Source organism: Tiliqua scincoides, chromosome 1 (assembly GCF_035046505.1).
Source record: "Tiliqua scincoides isolate rTilSci1 chromosome 1, rTilSci1.hap2, whole genome shotgun sequence".
Taxonomy (NCBI): domain Eukaryota; kingdom Metazoa; phylum Chordata; class Lepidosauria; order Squamata; family Scincidae; genus Tiliqua; species Tiliqua scincoides.
The window spans coordinates 141,685,148-141,690,407 of record NC_089821.1 but is presented as its reverse complement, the minus strand read 5'-3'; the positions used below and the strand labels follow the sequence as shown (position 1 = coordinate 141,690,407).

At 45.7% G+C, this 5,260-nt stretch overlaps 1 pseudogene; it reads right to left on the bottom strand.

Annotated features, from left to right (window-relative positions):
* Window positions 1-439: 439 nt before the first annotated feature.
* LOC136636978 (5S ribosomal RNA) lies at window positions 440-559 on the bottom strand (annotated as a pseudogene).
* Window positions 560-5,260: the final 4,701 nt, after the last annotated feature.

The following is a 5,260-nucleotide window of genomic DNA, read 5'->3' as shown; positions in this document are numbered from 1 at the left end:
TTTCAGTATACCTCCCCTTTTCTTTCAGTTACAGCTGAAATTGAATTGTCATTCTGTTTAACTTCAGGGCAGTATGTGACCTTCCTGTTTTAGGGTTTCTCTGGCCTCAAAGCCATAAAGATCTTCATAGTGCCTGTGCCAGATTGCTGGGGGGCCTGGGGCAAGGGCCTGCACTGGGCCCCCCGTTCACCTTTGCCTGTCCCCTGGTGGTGAATTGGATGCTACCACTGCCACTGGTACTGAGAATTCAAAGATTTGGCCTGATGGTCCCTCTGATGGGCCTAGGTCCTGGGCTAGTACTCAACCTGGCCTGACCCTGGTGGCACCCCTGAATCTTTGGGTGGAGAAATGTCATTAGTAGCCTCTGTCCTTTTCTTCATATTATTCTAACCATATTATTAGTGGTTGGCAACCTTCAGTCTCGAAAGACTATGGTATAAGCCTACAGCACCCGGTATTCCCAGGCGGTCTCCCATCCAAGTACTAACCAGGCCTGACCCTGCTTAGCTTCCGAGATCAGATGAGATCGGGCATGTGTAGGGTAAGGATAATAATAGGTGCAGTGGAACACCTTCTAGATGGCATCTAGATTGTTAAGCTGGACATTGGAAAACTGGTCATATGGCAAAAGTTTTACCTCACAGTCGGATTTGCAAATCTATCAATTTCCTGATCCATTGAGAATCACTGGAAAGCCTTCTATGAATCACTCTATTAATCTTTCCAATCATCATATTGGGAAGACATCACTGAAAACACATCATTCTAGCAGTTTCTGTAGTTGCTCAGAATTCCCATTCTGGATCACTATTCACTATTAACTCTGGATCACTAACGTTGGGAATTCTAACCAACTATAGAAATGACTAAACTGTCCTGTTTTCAAGGGTGTCTTCCCAAATATGATTCCAAATATATTGAGAACATCATCTTCTCAATAGATCAACTGTACAATCTTATGGTCAAGGGTAAAATCTGTTGAATAAAATAGACCTTAGTTTCACGTCAATGCATATAGGATTGTATCTCAGTTTGAACTACATTTGTGAGGGCAGTAGTGAACTCTCATGTGAATCCATTGCATGCTTGTAGATAAATATATGCCAGTTTGTATTTTCTATGACTCTGAAATGAATGATGAGCTCACTGCAATATCCTGTATAGATCTTTTTTTCTGAAGTGAGACTGATTAATATTATCTTGGGAAATCTTTGTCTACTATCTGCTATCTGCAAGCTCTTTATTCCTGAAAAGTTACACTCATTTTTTTTTTCTAAGGCTGAGGTGGTGTAAATGGTTTTGGATTGGAGGTTTAAGTTGCATATGCAAATCCAATATGCAAAATACTGCAGTTTGTTTTAAACTATAATTTCATAGATGCAAAATCACTTTCAAAGAATTTGCAAATCCTTTGAAGTATGCTACAATTCAATAGCCAGTGCAAGTGGTGCATAATCTTTTTTGAAAGTGCATGGGAAAATAGATAAGTAGTACCAAATCTCTGGCACTACTTCCAAGCCTGGGAATGTATTTTGCTGAAGTCACGGTTGCAAATGTTCTTTTGTAAAGTATGGTAGCAGTACAATGCCAGTGTATATGAATGAAAGAAAAATACACAACCTGCAGGAGTTTTTACAGATAGGGTTCTTATCTATATTCTGAAATGTATATCCCACCCTATCCCCAAAAGAGACAAGTATTAAAAGTCCTAAATGAAGGCTAATGAAAAAAGAGAGTGGAGATCCCTGTTGCTGCACAGCTCGTAGTCTAATGGCCTTAGCTACTGCATTGCAAGAAGCAATGAAGAAGAAACAGAGAATTGCTATAAATCCCAGCACCCAAGGTTCATCTAAGAAATACTTTTTTGGACCATAATAAAGCAAGATAGAAAGATGGCTCCCTTGGAAGAATGCAGCCACGTGCAACAAGCCGTGTGCATAGATCCCTCCATGGCAGGGGTTGGAGTCCCTATAGGGGAGTCTGCCAGCTGGAACCAATAATCCTTTTACCAGGGGAGGGAGTGGGTCAAGTCACAAAGGGAGCCTCAATAGTACTCCAGCAAAGCAGGGTGCTGGTAGCTCATTGCACAAAGGTACAGGCTGGAAACCAGGCAAAATAAGTTCAAGGGGTTGGCCCTAAAAGGTGAAGTGCTTTTGCTTGACCAATGGCAGGGACAAAAGAAGAGGGAGAGGCAGGCCTAGAACCCACACCAGCCTGTCTGCAAAGCTGCTCTCTAACCCACTGCCCCACTTCAACAGGAAACAGGCAAGAAAGATCCAATGAGACACTTAATACAATCACTGCAAACAGGCACACGTGCCTAGAAGGTTGGAGCACTTGAATCTATTGAAGAGGGCATTGCCTGGGCAATTATGAGGTTGGCACGTGACACAAAGTGTCTACTGCAGCAGCTCACCTACACTGTAACACCTACACGTCTGCTGCGCCACTGGTGCCTGCCAGCTGCTGTGCCAAAGAGAATGCAAGGAAATTCACTTTTGTGAGTTTCCTTCTTTGCACACTACTTAGAGCGCAATCCTAACCGGCAGTTATAGGTGGCACTAGAGGGTCGCAAACTTGCTGTAAAGCACGTTTGTGCCTCCTTAGGCGGGAGCTGTGTTGGCGCATTCAGATGTGCCGACGTGCGGACAGAGGCAGAAGCCTCCGCCGCAGCTCCCGCGCCACTGCTTGTGTTGGCGCGAGCGTGCCGACATAAGCGGAAAAGGTAGGCATGTGGGTGTGTGGGGAGGGGGTGGGAGAGGGCATTACTGGGCAGGGGGAGGGGAGGGTACACGGGGAGCCAGGGGTGGGGCTGGGACCCGGTGATTATGCCGGATCCCAACCCCCGTCCCTGGGGTGAGCAGAGAGGCTTCAAGTCGCTCTGTTCTCCTCGGACTTGCGCCACCTCCGGAGGTGGTGCAGGTCCAAGGAGACCCATAGGGTCGTGCAGCCCTTACCCACAAGTAAGGGGAAGAGCTTCCCCTTGCCCGTGGCTGAGCCGCTGCTCGCTGCAATCCCGCATTGGTTGCAGCGCAAGCCTCCTGGCTTGCCTGCTCCAGCGCGGGTTAGGATTGCGCCCTTAGAATACAACCTATGACTATTATTGCCATTATTTAGAATATTTGCATACCACCTGTCAACAAAACAGAGAGGTTTGCATAACAAAAGAAATTAGTAAATGGTTGCCTGTCCTAACAGAAAATCAGGAAAGTGCAGTGGTTCGGTGGTTGCAGCCTGTTTGGTTGGAAGAGCCAGGAACTGGTTTGAAGATCCAGGTTCAAATCCCTGCTCAGCAATGAGGCTTCCTGGGTGGCCTTGGGCCAGTCACTATCTCTCAGCCTCACCTACCTCACAGGGTGGTTGTGAAGACAAAAAGGAGGGAAGGAACCATGTTCACCACCCTGAGCTCCTTGGAGGAAGGGTGGTATAAAAATGTGAATAAAAAAATATTGTTAAAAGACATAAAGGAGAGTACAATGAAAAGACACAATGCTAGGATAAATAGGGACAATTGCTCTCATCCTACTAAATATAAGTGAACTGCCACCTAAATGGTGATTCTTTGTTCACTTAGCATGTGCATTCGTGCAAACGGAAATATACATTCAAGGCAGAATTTATATTAAGGGTAGCCAGCCGTGCTTCACTTTCCTGATCCAGGGTTACCCTTTCAACTGCAGTGATAGAAGCATCTAATTCTGCAACTAGTGCAGAATGCAGCGTCCTTCGTGCTTGCTGGAGGTTAGCGGTACAATTCTGTCAGGCTGTTGCTCCAGTGGCTGCACAGGCTGCCCATTTGTTTCCAGGCCCAATTCCAGGTGCTGGTTTTGACCTTTAAAGCCCTTTATGGCTTGGGGCCAGGATATTTGAGAGACCGCCTTCTTCTATATAATCTGTCCCATCCTCTCTGGTCATCAGAGAGGGACGTTTTACAGGTGCCACCACCAATGGAGGTGAGACGGGTGGCAGCAAGGAGTAGGACCTTCTCCATAGTGGCAGCAGTTTTATGGAATTCCACTTCCTCAGCTTATGAACTGCTCCTTCGTTAGAAACTTCCTGGTGAGGCCTAAAGACATTTCTTTTTACATTCACCTTCCTGGTTTAGGGCTTTTAATATGGGAGTTTTATGTTGTTTAGTGGGCTGCTCTTTAATCATTTCATAGTTTGATGCTGGTTTTTTAAATTCTACTCTGGGCTTTTATGAGTTTGTAAGGTGTTTTTATTCTTTTATTATATTTTCAGCCCAATCCTAACTTGTGCTGGTGTGCCTGTGCTGTGTCCAGTGCAAGTTTGGGGCCAAAAGCAGCGCAACTCAAGGAAAGGGGAGTTGCTTCTGCTTACCCTGTGTTGTGCTGCAGTGGCCCCAATCGGTTTACTTGAATCTGAGCCACCTCGTGAGATCACCTCGTGATCTGAACAGAAAGGAGCAGTCAGAGGCAGCTCTGCACCACCCAAGAACTGAGGTCAGGATCCAGCACAACTGCCTCCTCCATGCCCTCCCCACGCCCCCCCCCCACGCCAGATTCCTGTGCCAACGCAACTCACCCATTCTCTGGGGCCTGCGGAGGCGCAGGAAGGCAGGCGTGCATCTGTGCGCCGGTCTAACTCCCTTCAGAGTGGTGCAAAAGTGCTTTACTGTACTTTTGCAACAATCCTGGGCCAGCGCAAGGGACTTGTCTCTGCTCAAGCAAGGTCTAGGATTTTATAGACCCTTTAACTTTTATATATGTCTATTTTTTGATATTTTTGGAAGCCGCTTTGAGTGCCTAGCAGGGGTAAAAGTCTTGTAAATAAATAAAATAATTTAGAATACAAGTTCCCAATCTAGCTTTCTGCTGCACCTTTCCATCAATTCTCTTTCTGTGAGACTGCCAGTGCAGTCTTATGCACATCTGCCCAAAAGTAAGGCCCATTCAGTTTAATGGGACCTACTCCCAGGAAACTGTGTACAGTATAGGGTTGCAGCCAAAGTGCACATGCCAAAAAGCATTCAGCTCCATTGTTTCCCCTTCTTACTGCTGATTAATCAATGTGTTAACAGACTCAACTGTTAAGGTTTGAAACTGTGGTTCATTTGACTGGCTTTAAAACAACCACAAGTGCTGGTATTGCCAAACCACCTGAGCAGGAAAGAACCAATCCACACTATTTCTCCAGCACATGGAACATTATTGTCAGAGCTTTTAAGTTCAGGCTGCCAAATTTGTGAATAATTAAAACACTTTCTGCACCTTGCTAGAAATTGCAAAGGTTAAATACA